Genomic DNA, 20,465 nt, shown 5'->3' with positions numbered 1-20,465 from the left:
GGCACTTTATAACACATATTTTACACACATACACAAAAGATTGAAACTAAATGTAGTTTACTACATCGTAATTAGAGAGTGTTTTTAGACAAAGACAAGTAAAAGCCGGTCTAACCAATATGTTTATATTAATAATGGATGAAATGTCTAATGTGAAAGGTGCCGCTTATAGTGACAAACTTGCTTTGCAGTTGCCTTCAGCTCTATGCAGTGTTTTAGCATCTTTCAGCTTATTGTTTTGGTTTTAAAGCCCAGAACATTACTGGTTTTAATCACCCTCACAGCTCTCATCATGTTGTTTCCAGTCACAGCAGGCAGCTGGGTTTCACTGAAAAAGCTCTAAAAACCCAACTGTACACTATCTGTTCAGCGCCACATGGTAGACAGACTGGAAGGTGAAAATAGTGGCGTATTTAGCATCTAAAGAAGAGTTAACTTACTCCAGATGAATTCAACTTCAAGTGAATGCTAATGTTGCTCAGTGTGTCTGCTCGATTTATTAATGTTTTGTCTGTCTGTCTTTTTATTCTTTTTTTTTTAACTCTATTTAACTACATGAGACACCTGGCCAAAATATCTGCCCCGACTGTCTCAGTCCACTTTCAATGTAGATATATCCTCTAACACATGGTTCATGGTCTCTCCGATGATAAAAGTCTAACTTCCCATGTCTTTCTCTACATGTGTGTGCGTACTTTTAGTGTGCAGTGAGATTGCTGTAGTTTTAAAGGCAGAGGGGACCGAGCCAGTCACAGCAGCTGCCCTGGAGATGTCTCAGATCATAATCATCCACACTCATGTTGTTGACTCAGACTTTCAGGGTTTGGCAGGTGATGTGCGCAACCACAAGACTGTTTGGAAAGTGGATTGCGCTCTGTCAGACACATCATGTCACATAGTTTCTAATCCCTCATGAAAGAACATAGAGCATAAGTAGAAATCTAATTTATTTGGTTCAGACATGTTGGCTAATTTCTGCTCATGCTTATCACCCACTTGTTCCTGTTAATTCTCAGCAGAAGAGAGTTTTCTGAATGACCTGAGTTCATTTCTATCATTCATTTTCAGTTGACTTACTGAACATTCAAATCTTTTTCAAGGGCAGCAACAGCCCTGCTGCATCACACCTGGTTATGCTGAGGACTGATTCACCGGTAGTGCACCTGGTTTGCTTTTATGAAAACAGATTTATGAATGTAGCTCTGTGTTTGCGGTACAGGGAGTGTGTGCACAGTGGTCTGACAACAGCACGTGTCAGCGTTGAGACAGGAACGCATCATGGAAAGCAGCAACAACATCCACAGGCATCTGACTGTGTGTGTGTGTGTCGTGTATGTGTGTGTCGTGTATGTGTGTGTGTGTGAGGGGTGAAAGATATTAAATGGCCACATGACATAGATAAAACAGATTAAAGGTGACAGAAAGGCATACAGTTATGAAAATGTGATAGTGTCTGATGCAATAAAGGCTGATGAGTCACCACTGTTGTTGGTATGTATGACAAGACACAGCAGTAGCCCAGTCATGTCTCCATCAGCCTGTCTCTGTCTCTCAGTATTTCTCTATGTCTCTCCCAAGCGCTGTTCTGTGTTACCACAACCAACGGCAGAGCCCCGAGCCCCGGGCCATGTGACGGAGTGAAAGTGGGATCTGTTTGTCTGCATCGTTTCCATAGCAGAACCAAGTAGTTGGGGACAGATGGTGTCTATAACGTGCTGTATTTGTCTATTGTATTGTCCAAAATTGTTCAGCATTACTAAAATATACCAGCTCCAGCCTGTTAAAGTGGTATGATTCGCTCAACCAAGGTCTGTCCTTCAAAAGGTAATTCAAGGGAGAGTATTCAAATTAATGGATATAGCCGTCCAATTCATGTGAAAACCAAAATTTCATGCTAGTGCCTAATGAAGTATTGTTGCCACACTACTTGCTTACTATGTGTATTTTTTAGGCTTTTATAGTCTGAAAGTATCATGTTAAGATTTACATGGACTTAATGAGTACAAAATACTGCATGTATAGTACAGTGCAATTAAATTACCACTATTTTCAGCCAGGACTACATCAAGTAGTTCTAATTAGTTGTTGTTTGTTGTGTGTTTTTTAAGAAACTCAGTTTCAATTTTATATAATAAAAAGACTAACTAACTAAACAATTGAACCTTTTCGGTGGTAGAGGAGAAACCTGATTTTTCAGTATCTAACAAGCACAATTTTCTGACAAAACTGTAATATTATTACAAACATCTGTTGTGTGTTGGAACTATGAGCTATTAGTTGTATTTGAGCTATGTCTTAATAACTGCGGAGTGTGCCTAACATGCTCTTGGACTGAAGTGGGAAGTGTGAGACATAAGACAAAGAAAAACATGTTCAGATCATTTGTGATGCTTGATGAAGAGTGGAAAAATAAGAGTATTGGCAGTAGGACATTTTGCATGGCTTTATGAAAATTTCAGCATTAACCATGACTTTATACAGACTTACACGTTATTAAATCAAATTCCGGTGACTGACAGAAGATTATGCAGCACTTTAATGCTTCTGATCTGTATTGCAAAGAGCTCATGAAGAAACAACTTATTATAAGCATGATTTGTAATTTTAGACCGCAGATCGACCACATAGCCTATTATGAATAATAACATAAAAACAGGACATGTACAGTAATAGTTTGGGGCTTATTAGCCTACTGTCGGATTGCTCCACAAATGTTTTATGGACTTAATGAACTGACAAGGTAAAAGGAGTACTACTGGCCCTGCTTTTTTAACAGCTTTTGACCTATTAATCAGGGAAAATACCCTTACTGACAAGTATACGTTAGCAAATGACTTTCATGAACACAGCCTATACATGGCTTATACAGATCAATTATATGTTTGCTAAACACATTTTGTGGTCAGCAGATGGATTTATTAGTGGTTTAGCTTTGAAAATAATGCAGATCACATCTCTACGGTCATAAAATTCTGTGGTTGGTTCGTTTGCTTTCACATCACAAGCGAACCGCACCGGAGGTCATTTGAAAGAACCTGTTTGGTCCGGTTTTGGTGCACACAAGAGTGCAATTGCTGGATTCATACCTGCCCAAACGAACCGCACCAAGGTGGAACACGAACACTAGCGCCCTAAAATGTTCAACACTAATGGCACAATGGAACCAATATTATTTGTGGCAAGATACCACAATGGGATGGTGAGAAAATATTAGAGGTGACCTCGAATAGTCGAAGATTCAATGCTTTCATAGACAGAGGCTGATTCAATAGTCGAAGCTTTGCAGCAAAATGAGGATCATGCCATTTTGGCAATATGGTTGTGCTCAATGTTTGATTTTACATAGAACTACCAGTTTTCTCCTAATAAGTTAATATACTGCCTATTACAGTATACATTTCAACATATAACACTTTAAATAAACATGTAAAAAAAGTCAATAAATCCAAAATTGTCCTTAATACTAGAGCCGCCAGGGTTCTTGTTTACCTATAACCGTCATAGCGGGTAAAATGTACCTACAATTTCGCTATTTAAATGCAAAATTAAAATTTTGTGATTATTTCTGCTACATGTTACTCCAACATACTTCGGCAAACATTAAGAACCTTAGCTGTGCATTTCCCATAAACACCATCCCCACATTTCAGACATTTACAGAATGTTTTAATCTATTCTATTCATTATGCCTATCTCATAATGAGATATTGAATATCCGCATCTATGAAGGTCATGTCTACATGTGGCGGCTCTTTTGATGTCATCCACTCACCGCTGTTGAAGCCTACATGTTATAGCCTAGTTATATTCTAAACACAGCTTGAATTTAAAGTCAGCCTAGTGTTTCATAGGCGGTAATAATAATACCCTAATAATGTAGGCTATACTGCTCTGCTTGTTTTTTCAGACTCCATTGGGCATCCAGAAAATTACACATTGCTACAAAAGTTTAAAAGTCCAAACTAAAGTATTTATTCAAAAGAAACAATTAATCAATTTCAAAATTGAAAGTAGATTTTTACCCGGAAAATGTAAAATGATTATTTTTACAAAAAATAAACAGAGTTGGAAAACTATATAGCCTCCGCAGGTCGAAAAGCACACGAGGGTGCTGCACGCTCTCTGGAAGTGACCGCAAACCACACCGCTATCACAGGGAAAAATTAGGCTACTGCAGCATTAGTTTTTGATGATCATGTAGGCTACCCAAAAGCTATAGGAAAAGCATTGCTTTTATGCAGTTTTTATGCATGTTTACTTCATGCAAGTGGATCGCTGTCAGATCATCAGACCCGTCAGATGCAGAATCAACCCAGGACACGTTGCTCAGCCGCCACTGTCAGACTCTCCTTCACTCACTGGGCTGAGCAAGTGTAATGCCTGTTGTAGAAAAGCATTTGACAATAGCAACATAGAATGTTCATCTAAATGTGCAAAATGAATAGTGCGAAAATGACTGTATTCTCTATAGAATTAGGTAGGTAGGTAAATTTTACCCACTGGCGCTTATAGGTTTAAATGCTCATTTTTAAGATCTGGGGGGTGCTACATAACACACTTTTAGGTGTCAAAGACTGGGGAATAATATATTGAAACAAAGTTACATACAATCGAAAAACAGCCACAGGTAATGTGACACGTAGGGGGTTCTAGTGTTAAGGAAGTGGGGTCAGTGCGCATGTGTAGGCATAGCGTGTATGTGTGTGTATAGCCTTGTGGCAGAAAGACGGAGCCCCAGCCTCACCCGTGTTGTGCAGATCATTTATCACCATTGATGAACCACACAAAGAATATTATATCATTTTTAAATAGTACTTGAAATAGACCCGTGAGGAAACCACGACGTGCATGCAGTTGTCGGCCGCGCGGCATGCACGTAAAACTCTGCACAAAACCGGTGAATGGCAGGTGAGCAGAGAGAAGTGTCAAAGATAATCCTCAGTTTAGCTGGAAATGTACAGTGTAAATTACACTGACAAATGAACAGACTGCAGCTCTGCAGCTTCTCCAGATTAAAGCTACCATGTGTAACAGAGATACCATGTGTAACCCCCCACCTGCTTGCAATAGCCACGCACGAACACACACTGATTCGACGATCAGTTGACTTTAGGCAAGACTTGACAATTCTGATTCAACTATGGAAATCCTTTGTCGTGGACAGCCCTAGAAAATATGTTTCATTTTTGGAATTTGGGGACTTCAAGGCCTTTAATTTTGGCCTGCATACATTTCCATATATCATTAGATGGAGCTGATGCTAGGTGGTGTTGCATGCTTTATTCTAAGTCAAACCACTCTGTCAGCTGCTGCTTGCTTCACAGAGAGGATGGAGGAAGCTCCAGGAACTCACATGCTATGGAGGAACTTTAAAGGCTCCCATTAGTGAAGGTGTATGCCTTCATCAGCTTTCTCACAGCTCCAACCCCTCAATTAACATATCTGCACAGCAGATAACTGGTATGATGATAGAGATGACGCTCATACAAGGATAATGACTAACTCTTCTTCTTCTGCGCCAATAATCCTCTAGGATTGGCTGTAATAATGGAGCACTAGAATGATAATTGCTACGTCAACACCACCAGCAGCACCTCTCCCCCTCTTACAGTAGAGGAGCAAAAACTGTGTGAGTGGAATTCAATTTCAGTGTGTCTTCTCTATGCGCTGCAGGTACAGAGCTCAGAGTGTGTGTGTACATGTGTATATAATGGCTAGCGTGTAGCTGTTGTAAAACAGACAAATGGCAACCCACACTCTTGCTTGTGTGTGTTTGTATGCCCGCATGTTCTTGTGCGTACATGTGTGCGAGTGAGCTTGTATTTAAATGTGTGTGTGTGTGGTGTGTACAGGGCTGTGTGGGTTGCCATTTGTCTGGAAGCATATCACACACATTCCTTTGTTATTTCATGCTTCCGTGTCTACAGGCCTCCTCCAAACAACAACATGAGTAAAGCTACCACCAATCCAATTAGATGTAGGACTGTGACAGTGTAAGATCTGGAATGCCTGATACCAGGCGTCATTGGCACCTTATCATATCACAGCCACTAATGAGAACTCCACCCGAGTGACTGTGTTCATCATGATGAAGGAGTCACGTTTTCGCCCACTCTATCGGACTCTGATCTGCATTGGTCTGCTCATTGTCCCCTGATCCATGTGGCGCTTTGTGGCTCTCTGACTCTGGTCAACAGGAAATGAGGAGGGGTGAATCACACTGTGAACACAGCATCCTCACCACCCGTCTTAAAAAAGTCTTTGTGACATGACTTGGTGTATTTTTTAAGAAGTCTCCACTTCATATTAAACACTATGAGTGGCGGAGTTACTTCTAATTAGATGTCTTATTAGCATGTTACACCCGAAATGAAGACATGGTGGTTTCAGGTGCCAGTTTCAGTTTATTTTGCAGTAAATATAACACAAAGACAGTCTTGAATGAATATCGGCTTCATCTGCTGCTTTGTTGACTGTCTTAGGTTGGGTAACTTCCTTGTAAAAAAAACAGTATTATAGCCTAAATAATTCTGTCACAATGTGCAAACTGTCAAACTGAAATGAATTATTGCATTATCCTACATGAAAGGTTCAGTAACCAACAAAATATTTTAACAGACAGTTAAATGTTCAACCGGTTTACAAATAAGATTGCTTCTATCAGCAAAAATTAACACAAACAATCTGTATCTTGCACAAAAACACTACAATGTAAATTCAAGTCTCTTCACCAAATGGCTAACATGAAGTTACTGAAGCTAGCATCAGTTCTGCCTTATTCTCTCACATTAACATTGTTGTAAACAGTAAAGCATTGCACCACAACTAATAACAACAGTCAATATGAACATATAAGAAGCTTGTGCACTTCTCTCACTTGTAAATATAACACAAAGACAGTCCTGAATGAATTTCGGCTTCATCAGCTGCTTTGTCGACTGTCTTAAGTTTACGACTGAGCTAACTTCCTTGTAAAACGGGATTATAGTGCCAGTCACTCCAGTACCAAAGCCGTTACTGCCGCCTTCTTAAAGTGAGCCAGGTGAGTTTTCTCCAGACAAACAGTGACACAGAGTAAACCTAGTAATAATAAACAAAACGAAAATGGGGGGGGGGGGGTGAAATTTCACATTGTCATTTGATACATTATTATAAAAATATTGTTATTGTTATTTATTGTTATTTATATATTCTATACAATTCCATATTGTTATCTATATATATTGTATTATTTATATTCTATATAATTCTATATTTTTATCTATACTGTATTATTTATATATTCTATAATATTTGTACATTATATTGTTTTCTATATATTATACACAGGCCTTATATATTATATGGGGTTATATATTGTATGACTAATAGTATAGTGTATTCTGTGCTAATATATTTTGATTTATAGAATTTTAACAGTCATGTGCCCTGTGTCACACAAATAATAAAAATAACAAACTCAACTTTGTCTATCTAGTTGTCTTTACATTATAACCATGAACACCATTGATAATAAATATTAATAATGAGTAATAATAAACCCAAACGAGGCCGATAGTGTGGGTTCAGAGGAGGGACAAGGCATTGAGCAACCAATCCTATGTAAGACCTCCGACCAATTGATGGAGGCCACTGCCTTGTGGCCCAAAGGTGTGAAATGCTAATATTCCCTTGCATGGACCCCACCGGGGGATTATTCACCATGGAAACTGATGGGTCTTAGTGGCTCCCTGCTGTGCCCCAAACTTGGTACATATCCAGGAGTATTCGGGATTGTGTGACGGGACAGCCAACTCCCGTACACACACATTTATCTGTGGAGTACACAGGAGTACTCATGAGTTTTACATGCCCGATTACAGCTCTTTTTTCGCGCAGTGAAAGGGTACTCTGGACTCTGTAAATGAGAGGGCCATGTGTTTCCTGATGTTAAAGGAGACATATTATGCTTTTCCATATTTTATGACTTATCTACAATGTTACAATGTTGGATGTTGATGTTAAATATGGCCAAAGCTTCAAATAATGAGGTTAAAGTATTTAAAAGAAATCGCTGTGAGCAAAAACCTCAGATTTCCTCTTTTTCTGAACCCTCTGTTTTGAACTGCTTTTTCTATCAACTGCTCCCATCTATGAAACACGCAGCTAGATGGAGCTGCTCCGCACAGCAACCGCACAGCAATGCTCAGTCTGCCTACCGCCCAGCAACAAAAACAGCCTGGTAACATGCTTCAGGTCTTGACCAATCAGAAGACAGTGGGCTTTGAGAGGGGGGGCCTTAAAGAGACAGGAGCATCTACAGCTTGTTTCAGACAGAGGCAGAAATGAAGGCCTACACGAAGACCCAGATTAAGACAGAAATTTATTTTTTTTAACTTTGAATCATGCAAAGCTGCCACACAGGAGTCACAGAACTACAATATAGTACTGGAAAAGCAGTATAATAGGTCTCCTTTAAGCTTGGTTATGTTGATAGATGTAATGGAATATGGCAGCATAATTTATGATGCTGATAATGATTTATGTTTTAGCCTACAATGCAAATATGCTCGCTAACTGCCTTCAATCTAAACAACTGCTCATATTAGCTTAAACCATGCTTTAACTGTGTTAGTTGTAACTCTGCTCCCCTTTCTTTTGAAAGAAATTATTTAGCAGTTGCTTTCCTTCACTTTCCTTTCATTCTCTTTCCTTTCTGTTTTTTCTTTCAATTTCCCTTTCTTTGGGAAAGATTTGACTGTTGCAATGTACGCTGATGCTCCAGCATGGCTCAATTAGCCCATTCACAGATGAATGCTGCGGTCGGAAAGTAAAAAATGTCCTTTTAAGGTCAAGGAAAAGTGAAAAATGAAAACGTCATGAGGTCAAGGAAAGATGTGAAGGAGAATTCATGAGGGCTTGGTAAAAGACAACCGCAGGGTTTAGAGAATTCGAATTCATTTACTCTAGGCTACCTAATTACGCTAAGGCGGATTGTTACTGACATGGCCTGCCGTGGTGGAACTACAATGTTCCGAAGATGGACTACAAAAAGTGCATCTTTGACACTTTGCCCTGTGCATTCTTACCGTGTTGTTTAATGCAGGCCATCATTTAAAGGTGGACAACACAGTGGAAAATATTACTTTAACAATTACCATGGTTGTAAAAATACGTATACTGTACCAGTCACCAAATTATCGAAATGGTTGTCTTGCAAGGATTTCGCAAAATGGGGTCAATGGATTTTATCATTTGAGTCAGAGAGCAGTGCAACGCTTTAAATGTTGCTGGAAATTGTGGGATGGCATTATCTCCTTTCCTTTCATAAAGGATGGTCCAGCGAACCCCATGCTAAAGGAGATAGAAATGATAGCGCTGAAGCACCTTTCCTTAGCCTTTAGAGAATTCGACCAGCACTTATCATGGTTGCCACTTAAATACTTCAGGGTCATTTCACTCAGTTAGGAACTTTCCAAAGCTAAAAGCACTTTTCGACCGCAGCTGAGGTTGCCACCTTCAATACAGAAAAATAAGGGACGCCTGCCAGCTATTTCGCAATCCAGAAAATTCTCGTCCGCGCCCGAGTCAATCAGGGCCCCGAGAGGAAGGGTGACGTTCCCCCAGGTAATGGAGGCCTCGAGCAGGACTCAGGGGTTGGGAGAGGGGACCCTGCTCGCCAGTAGGGTTGGGACTACTGGCGAGCAGGTGCTTTTGGGCGTACAGGGCAGGCGGACAAGAAGTGCCCGGGTTTACCACAGTAGAAACACTCCACGGCGAGACAGCGACGTTCGCGTTCCTCCGGGGAGAGGTGAGTGTGGCCTAGCTGCATGGGCTCGGGAGACGGTGGGGCAGAGAGTACGGGTGCGGGAGGAGGAGTACAGTCACCGCGACAATATCATAACTTAAAACATGTTTTCAGGAAAACATTAAGATTGATACCAGTGGACATTATATTAAGCTATCTGCTATTGAAATCAGTGTGAACAGATTAACTCAGTCTCTCTCTATCACAACTCAACAGGCTAGTGGTCATATTGTCATAGCTGAATACACAGCTATGACAATAATAAATAGGCCAACAATGTGTGACAGTGAGAACACAAAAAAAAAGGTATGTTATTAACTTATTGTATCAACACGTCCATAACTTATTAACTATAAATAGGCTAAAACAAATGCTTTGATACGATTTGATTGAAAAGACTTGCAAAGGATTTTCTGTGAACATCTTGAACATCAGTGGACCAGAAGTAGAAGGCCTTGTGTTCAGTATTGGAGCATGTTAGGCCTACTTCCTTTTATAAATGTTTTCTTGTCAGAACACTACTCGTGCAGCACTGAGTAGTTGTCTTTCAAACAGTCTCCACATTTACCGTCTCTACTGAGCCTATCACACAACCCAGCGCTGACTTCAGCCCCGACGAAACGTTTGGAGATTAAACTCGCCCCAAATGGAAAGTAAACTTCTTTGATCGGCCCAGTTGAGGCTATCAGATTTCAGCAAAAACGAAGATCGGTCAAAGTTGAGAGGGACCGCTTGTACACCCCCTCCATATTGAAAGTATTGGTTTGGCCCAGTCAGACACACAGACAGCTTTTGCTGCAGCAGACTGGCCGGCCGGCGCGGACGCGGATCATAAAGTAAAACAGAAGCTGACGATTAAAAACTCTTGACCCCTGGCCGGTTCGACCTGAAATGGACCGGCCACAACGGCCAGTCCGTCCGTGCTTGGCTATATTATGTGCCATTTACAGTAAAGAAATACAGTTTATATAATAAAGTACAAATTTAGGAAGACAGCAAGTACTCACACACCTTTTACTTGAGTGGTTACTTCTCCAGTCTGATCACACAGCTGATAGGTACAGGTACGTTGTTTGTTTACATGACGTAACAGAAGTGCATATTTAATGGTTTCAGTGTGTCCAATAGTTGGATGCTTGCAGTCAGTTAGGACATGGTGTTAGGATGGAAAGGGCGAGGCAAATTTGTCCATACATTAGTCTATTCAAACAACACTTCAGAGCAAGAATTCTCATCAAATAGCACATTTTCATGAAATGTGTTGACATTCATGGCCCCCATGTACATACCACAGAATTACACAGAATTAGTCTACACATAGGCTATATCACACACACCACTTAGAAAGATGTACGAGGATCTTCAGCTAAAACGAAGCTAAGTAGCTTGTATGCTAACATTAGCAGAACACAAATGGTTCCTCCTGGTATGGCACTGCTCTCTACGAACACAACAACCTTTTTTTTTTTGTCAAAAAATAGAATTATGCCTATCAGATGATGCTCTGTCCCCCAAAAACAACCACATCTGGGTGGGAGGTTGTTACAGGCGAGGGAAAGCACAGATTGGAAGATGTGCAAAAACTAAGTGGGCTTCTTAGCCCAGTGGATGACGCTCTGAGGTAGGTTATGAGATTGAAGTGTCAGCTGAGTGGGTTACATAAAGCCACTGGGTCACCCTGCCATCTCGGTCCCCAGAGGCCTATGTTCTTCATCTACTGTTTGAAAAGAACTGTAAGTCAGCTTTGTGTGTGTGTGTGTGTGTGTGTGTGTGTGTGTGTGTGTGTGTGTGTGTGTGTACACATACATGTGAGGGTCTTTTCAAAAGTGTATGAGTCACCACTTATATATTAAAGCTTCTTCTTTGTGTGTGCTGCTTCTCTCTTTTCTTCTGTTTCCTTTGCTCTGTTTGTGCCTACAGAGTCTCTCTCTCTCTCTCTCTCTCTCTCCCTGAATGTGTGTTAGTGCCTACAGGTTTTCACAGTCTCTCTTTCTTGTTTTCTTCCTCCATCTGTCTCACTCTCTCTTTTTCATGTGTGTGTTTTAAGTCCATAGGATTCTGTCTCTGTGTGTGTATGTGTGTTTAAGCCCATAGGCTTCTGTCTCTGTGTGGGTGTGTTTCAGTGTGTCCTGATTGAAGTGTCAGATGCAGCCGAATACCTTATGATATATTTCACATCACCAGATTGACCTTAAAACACGCTAACTTGGTTTGACATTAACCATTAATTTTTGGTTTCACATGTTCTGTTTTATTCTGTTAATACTAAATCACAAGTATTATGCTCCAAATCCCACACACACAAGCGTCATGCTGCCTGACGTCGATATCCAGCCGAAGGCATGTTTTGAGGCAACCAGTTGTAGACAAACCGCCTCTAGAATGAAATTAAGAGGAGGGGCTATGACGCCTCATTTAACTTGTCATTACACTTGTTAGAATAAACTGAGATGCCAGCGGGCAGGTGTCCTATGATGATGTCACTGATGACCTTGCATAAAGCAAAGGGAAGCACATAAAGGACGAGGTTGTGCTGTCTGATGCTGGATGGTGTTGAATGGCAGCTGGGGTGCAGCCGATGATGGTTTAAGCCACAGTTGGACATCTTTGAAGTGTTCACTGTGTTTACTTTAAAGACTCCAAAGAGAAATATTCCTAGCACAGAAATCCATAGTTTTTTTGAGGATAATTTGTTCTAAGATTTCACAAAAAGTCATGACCACCTTTGATAACTATAAAGCAGTTTGCTTCTTTAGGGATGATCAATATAAAATTGACTGCCCAAATTGCAACAAATTGTGGCAGTTGTAAATCTCTGATTGATAAAAGTCTTCTGATAAAATTACTTTTTTAGACCTTTTAATTTCCAGACGGATTTAAACTAGTCTAGTGTTGTGCGCACTGACAACTGTTTACCAGGTTACAGAAACAAACAATCAGATCTTTTAAGGATAAGAATGGGGATTCCATCTTCCAACTTAACTATCTAGCTTTTGGCCTGATATTAGATTCCCACTAAAAATTTGAGAAGAATGTTAAAATGGGGAGCAAGCCTGCAAAGCAAACTTACATGTACTTATTAGAGAATTCCATTTCATGCAGCAAATAGTTTCTATTGTTTCTATGACCTTTACATATTTAAGTTATTGTGTAACCTCTTGGTCACAAGCAGCATCTACAATAACCAAGCTTCTTATGATCATCAAGCCACTTTGGCTGGAAGACAATAAGATCTCATCACTGCTAGGTTTTTAAGAAATTGAATATATTAAGTTGTGATCATTTTATAAAATTTGCTAATCTTAATTTATAATTTATAAATGCCTACATAGCGAGGCTTTCTGGGTACTGAGGGTACTGACCTCGTGGTTCCATTCAGAGCTTCAGCCTCAGTAATGTGGAGCATCCAGCAGGAATTGTAAGGTGCCCTTATGTAGATCCTCATTTGGATAAACAGCTTCTTCTGATATGTGGAATTCTTTACAAAACTCTATCTGGAGCCTGACTGGGATCATTTTAAACTCAAACTGAAACTGAACTCAGGTGAAGAGCTGAGGCTGATTGCAGTAACTCGGGGAACCTGGGCCCAGTGCCCTGTCATGTATTTGTAACTCCTCATTAGGGCTGTTCCTGACTAAGGATTTACACAGTTGAATCAGAATTGTCAAGGATTGCTTATATTTGACTAATAGTTGAATCTCTAGGCCTTTCTCATTTCCCAAATTTGTGCCTCCTCGCCTCCTTGATCTTCGAGCCTGTGACCCAGAAATCAATCTCAGTGCACCATCTTCAAGGACATCTCAATTCCTAAAATGCACCTCGAGGAGTCGAGGAGGCATTTGGGAAATGAGAAAGGCCCTGAGCGTGTGTGTCGGGGGAGGGGCTTTAATCTTGAGAAGCTGCAGAGCTGCAGTCTCTATTCACTAGTCACTGTAATTTACACTGTAAATTTCCAGCTAATCTGAGGCTTATTGTTGACCCATTTCTCTCTGCTCTTCTCGCCTGCCATTCACCGGTCTTGTGCATGTTCACCAACTCTCCGACAATTGCATGCGGTTCCTCGTGGTTCTATTCCAAGTAACCCACTGTTTAAAAACTATATACTTTTCTTTGTGTGGTTCATCAGTGTTGATAAATGAATCAAACAACCTGCTTGTGCACAACTCTTCACAACACCGTCTTTGCTGGCGTTCTGTTTCTCCCTCTTCTACCACGTACACACAGTGTTGCCAACTCCTCAGTGAGGTCATAGCCTAATTTGCATAATTGGCCATGTGCATGTAATTGTGATGGATGCTATAGCAGAGAGGAATAACATTGTGGGAGAGACAAAAAGTGAGTAAAAAACACATATGTCTAAATATGTTTAGAATTACACCCATGTAGTTGTAAACGTATTTTACACACCTGTGAGTGCTTTGGGACAGGGGAGGGGCCCACGGCAGCACCCGCTGCTCGTTAAGAGTATAAGAAGCATACGTGCTTTCACGGCTGCCAGTCGTTATGTGTGAACTACTCAATGATGCATGAAAACGGCTCCCCGACACATCGCTGACACATCTAGGGTTGCCACCCTATATACTGTAGGTTATGGACATGTTGATTAAGTAAAAAAAAATAAAATACAGTTCAAATCCAATTTTTTTGTGGTCTCACTGTCACACACTGTTGGCCAATGTTTATGTAACCCAGGCAAATAGTGAGGGGTCAAACCCCCAAATATCTAATTAACAGTTGCCATAGGTTCCCCACATTTAATAAGATTCAGAGACAAGGGTTTTGACTGGAAGAATTATTTAAACAATATTTAAAAATCAGGTTTTTGGGCAATTTTATACATTACACAAGCTCAAAGAACAACAACAACAAACAATATGTTGCCAATGCTGCCAGAAATGCTAAAAGATAAAAGCAACCTGTTAAAAACACCTTAGCATCTACAGAAGCCAGACATGCAGGGGGTTACCTGTGGGCCACCACAGGTAACCCCCTGCCACAGGTAACCCCCTTACCTGTGGGCCACCACAAGTAACCTCTTGCAGAACACTAAAAAGAGGGGAAAAATTGCTAATAAGCTGAGGGAAATCACGCAGTCAAAAAAGGGAAAATGGCTACACCCGTAGCAGATCTTAGCACTTGGCAAAAACATTTACAAGGCCCATCCACCTGTAGCAATCTAATAAAGTAAGAATCCACATAAAAATACAAGCACGAACAGCAGCAGTTGATCAAGCAGGCAAAATAGCAGCTATGCAACCCTAAAATTCCAAGAATTGAATTAGTTCAGTTTTTTTTTTACACATACGACAAAACATACCTGCTAAATACCTTACAGATGATATTTACCTCAAACAATGCGGTAAAGTCAACCCAGCTCTGACGCCACCTCATTAACGGATCGGACATTTAGGGCCACTGCAATGTAGGCTAAATCATGTTATCAAAGGCCACCGATAAACACAAACAAGAACCTTTACCTCAGGGTTATCAACCTCCAGTGCCTTCTCTGCTGTGATTTAGCATGACAGGCTATGCAGCATACAGGGTCTGGACGACAGGTGGCTTAAATTGCCTGTGATAAAAACAAATTAAAACATGTTCACAAAAGTTAAAACATTGTCAGCCTTGACGCATACCTTTTAGAAGACCTACCTGCTCCCTAACCCCACTGGAAGACAATGCCTATAGAGAGATCCTGAGTGGTCCCTGTAAATCACCTCTTAAAGAGCAACAGGTCTGTGCCTGCTTCTGGAGAGACAGAGGGTGGAGCTTCCCTAAGAGGTTGCAACTGATTATGGCATTACTAGGCCAAAAGCCTGCCAATCACCCTATCACATTTATTATTGTCATAGCTGTGTATTCAGCTATGACAATATGACTACTAGTCTGTTGAGTTGTGATAGAGAGAGTGAGTTAATCTGTTCACACTGATTTCAGTAGCAGATAGCTTAATATAATGTCCATTGGTATCAATCTTAATACTTTCCTGAAAACATGTTTTAAGTTATGATATACTACCACTGGCACACCATCAGGTCTGTCGTTGCAGAGGGGTGTGACCCCCGCTGCAGCATGCCTCCCTTATTTTTCTTTATTGAAGGTGGCAATCCTAGACACATCGCAGATGCCAGCCAGATATCTAGCATGCCAAATATCTGGAGAAGTCGGCCGACTCGACATCTACATCCAGCCAATGAGAGTAGACAGCTGGCAGAGCAGGCAGCTACTTTTTCACTGCAAAACACTTTTTACACACCTCCAGCTCTCTCTGCAGCACTGACAATCCCTGCTACCTGCGTGTGCTAACCCATTCTTTCATCCAGATTATTTGTCTTTATAATTGCTATCTTTATAATAACAAACAGCTGTTTCGTGTGCAGGTTCTCGTCATTTCCCGTTTTACATTTCATATGCGTTTTCTTGACAAAACGTGGTTTGGAGACCAGCATCGGGTGACAGAGCTGTTGTCAGCTCGTGTAGTGTGTGACCCCCTGTCTACTATCAGTCATGTAGTGTGAATGCCACAATGACTTCAAGACTCCCGTCACAAGACGGCAAGTTGTGTAGTGTGAACAGCACGGCGATCTTCCGACGCTGATAGTCGTGTAGTCTGATTGAGCCTTAAAGGAGACCTATTATACTGTCTTTCCCGTCCAATATTGTAGTTCTGTGACTACACAGTAAATATTGCAGTGTTAAATTAGCTCTATAAGAGTTAAATTTAACACTTGGTCCGAGTGTATTTGGTCCCACTCAGAATTGGTGATAAATTGACTCTAGTCATGGTGTTAAATTTTCAGAGTAAAATTAACTCTATTATGAGTAAAAATTCAACACTGCTCTACACTGAACAGTGTTACCACAGTTTAACACTAGGGGAAATTAACTCTGTTTGGTGTTACCACAGTTTAACACAAATCAGAAATGAACTCTTATTGGTGTTAATTTTTCACTAATGTAGAGTTTATTTAAATTTTTAATAGTGAAAAATTCTCGCTCAAGGTAAAATTCTTAAAACCCATTTGTTGTGCAACAGATCAGTAAGTGTCAGTATTTCCCTTTGTGGTGTTAGTACAGTAAAACAATTAATCTTACACAATGTCAAATTAACTCTAAAAACAAGTTTTCAAAACAAAGAAAACAACTTCAACTGTCACATTTAAAACATTTATTAAAACAACAATGAACATTCAGGCTCAGGAAAAACTCATACATTAACAAAAATACATCACATCTGCATTAAATGGCAATACGGAACTACATGCAGTGCAGAATCTGTTGTACCATATTTCAAAAGGTTTGAAACTAAAGGGGACAGAGCGTTTGCTGTCAGGGCCCCGAGACTCTGGAACAGCCTGCCCGAGGAAATCAGGTCAGCTGAGTCAGTGAACCCTTTTAAGTCCCTTCTTAAAACATACTTTTATAGGAGAGCCTTTCCCGATCTTATTTGACTTTATTTTATCCCTTTTATTTTATTCTATTTTACTAATTTTATATTAATCTGTATTTTAGTCTTTTCAATGTTTTCATGCTCTTATCTTGTTTTTTTTGTATTATTCTTTACACTTGTTAAAGCACTTTGTAACTTGTTTTTGAAAAGTGCTCTACAAATAAGGATTATTATTATTATTATAAAGAACACAGCTCATTAATATTCACTACCTTAAAAACTCTGTCTGGATGCAGTCTGACTGTAAATACATGGTAATGGTCATCAAAACATACAGTTTCCATCAGTGTTCCACACAACAACACATTTTCGTCTTTCACAGCAATAGTCTTGATCTTACAAAACACTGGCATCTCACATGCTACTTCTGTACAGATAATAAAGTCAGGGCGATACTCAGTGCCGTGGTGTTTGATCCACTTTACAGAATAGACAGCTTCTGACATTGGAAGCGATCTCTTGGCCACATTTAAGTTCAGAGAGTTCTACCATTTTTCCTGGGCCAAGAGACAATCTGTACTGGCTAAAAGACTCCCAGTACGTCTCAATACAAAATTGGTGCTTTTTGGCTAGTGTTTTGGTGATGTTTTTGAAACTTTTTAATTGCTTTTATAACTTTTTAGCTTCATAACGCATACACCACGTGTGAAGAATTGGTCCAATTTTTCTTATACACTGTGGGTAATGTATCATTATATGATGCTTTGGCAAAAGATTTCTTTCAGGAAATAATTTTTTGAATAGCTGGTGATGTTCAATTATTAAAAATAAATAAATGGTAAATGCCTTCTGTTAGGACTGGTGAAAATACAATGTTGACAATTTGCAAAAGTAAAAGCAAAAGATGCCAGTGTTTATCACCTCTTTGGACTAAATCACCAAATAATAGGGGCATATTGCGCAACAAGATTGGATTGTAAATGCTCTGTACTTGTATAGCACCTTTCTAGTCTTTTCAACCACTCAAAGCGCTTTTACACTACATCTGCATTCACCAGTCACACACATTCATACACTGAGCCTAAGTGCTCAAACGGAAACTAACATTCACACAAATCCATACGCTGGACACTTCGACACACAACCAGGGGGAGCCAGGGATTGAACCGCCTACCTTCCGATTAACGGCCAACCCGCTCTACCTCCTGAGCCACAGCCGCATTTAAACCCAAATCGTTGCTTCCATCAAACAATTTGACCACTGGAGGACGGTTCTTCTGCTGATTGTAACCATAGTCAAAAGCATGTACTCTACCAGCAATATCATCAGCGCTCAGAAAATTAGACTGAATGTACTGCAGAACAAGTTTTACCTCTAGCTGAGCAACTCCGTCTAGAATGTCGTGCATTATATCCACTGCGAAATTGTTGGCTGTGTTGAAATACTTGAGTGAATTTAACAAACATGTCCGTGTGACACCATAAAGATGGGGTAGTGTAGAATTAGTTTGTAAAGTTTCACAGTGCAGAGCATGCATCTCAGATGTTCTTAGTACAACCTCAGGATTATCTTCACAGAACACAGACTGAAAGCGATCTTTCTCAAGAAGACAGAAACGACAGCAATATCGAGCCCCAAATGACTCGAGAAAACCAAACAAGCCGTGCAAGCCCAGATTATCTCCAGTGACTTGAACAATAGTACCCCTGATACAACTTCCAGTTACTGGATTCTTAACCCCCTCAATCTCAAGTACTTTAAAATCATTAACTAGAGGCTCAAGTATAGAATTAAAACCATAGCGCCTAATATCCTGTGCATGAAAGAGGGCACATAAATGAATATTCACCAATGAGGAGTTAAAAACTGGGCATCACTTAAGTCAACATAAATGCCTTCTTTTGGAACATGCCTGGGTTTAAACAAATCAGTAAGTTGCGGATTTTGTAAAATTGCCTTTAGTGTTTCAAAAATGGGAATATAAGCAAATTCATCAGTTACAACAACCTGATCAAATGTTCCTGTAGTTTTATTTCTCCTGCTGTCAAATCTTGTGCCAAGCACAATTTCGCTTGGTTCAATAATTCCCCACTTTTCCATAAAGAGTCTCTTTCGCTTGGCTTCAGAATTTAAAAAAGTAAATGGATTTTCCAAGTTTTGAAATGAATGTTCTAGCTTTCTTTTAGTAGCGGTGTCCTGTGAAGGCAGGCAGAGCAAGGCTGCATCCTGGGCCTCAGAAACCATTTCCTCCATAGATGAAACAAAACCATTTATAGCAGATTGACTTAATCCAGCAACTTTTAGTTGTGCAACAGCAGATGCACACATATTGAAAGTGCTCTTATTTGATGTTAACAATACAGATGTCATGGCCACCTCTCCGGCACTGCCAATCTCATCAAATACTTCAGAACTACTTTGTCCATCTGCCTTGGCAGTCTCATGGCTATCAGTGGTGTCAAAATTTTGCTCACCGTCACTTTGCTCAGCATGTTTTGTGTGCAGATGTTTCCTAAAACCTGAAAAAGTACCGAACACAGAACCACAACCTGCTTCTATGCATTTAAGGCGAAGATTCTTCCCAGGAACAAAACCATGAACTAATCTGAGGTGCCTAAGAAGCTCTTTTGAACCATTTGAATCAGCTTGACAAACAAAACACTTCATGGGGGCAGAAAAACGTAAAGGACCTAGCTAAGCAGCCTTGCTCTGACTTCAGCAACACGAAGACTCTCTTTCACTTTGCCAACATCTATGTTGTACACAGTGGTCTGAATGAAAGTGTACATGTTGTGTAGCATAGTGTTGTAGGAGGTACCAAAAACAAAGTGTGCCTTAAACAGTTCGTCAAAGGCAGCAAGAGAAGAGGTTGACTTGCATGGAATGGTATGCTGATCGAGGATGATGAAGTACTGGTGAACTGATTTCTTCTGAGGTCCCACAACCAGGAGATAGGGCTGAGCACTAGCAGTGATGTTTCGAAGATGCTCCTCAATGTTTGTTCCACTCTGAGAAGACCAATCAAATTGAAAAGAACCATCACTGATGTGTTAAATAAAAGAAACTATGATGAAAAACAAACAAACAAAAAAACACAACTTCTTGAAGACAACAAGATGTTTCTCTGCTTGAGAAGCAGACACCTTTCCTGGTCTCTTTCGGCCTTGGGCAGAAGGTGGGATCAGATGCAACAGCAGTATTATAGAAGAGAGGTCAGAGTCCCAAACTGTTTAGACAGAATTAATTATGTTAGCAAAACCTCATCAATAATGAAAATTGATACTAAA

The sequence above is a fragment of the Micropterus dolomieu genome, linkage group LG04 (assembly GCF_021292245.1).
Source record: "Micropterus dolomieu isolate WLL.071019.BEF.003 ecotype Adirondacks linkage group LG04, ASM2129224v1, whole genome shotgun sequence".
NCBI lineage: Eukaryota > Metazoa > Chordata > Actinopteri > Centrarchiformes > Centrarchidae > Micropterus > Micropterus dolomieu.
This window is presented reverse-complemented; position numbering follows the sequence as displayed.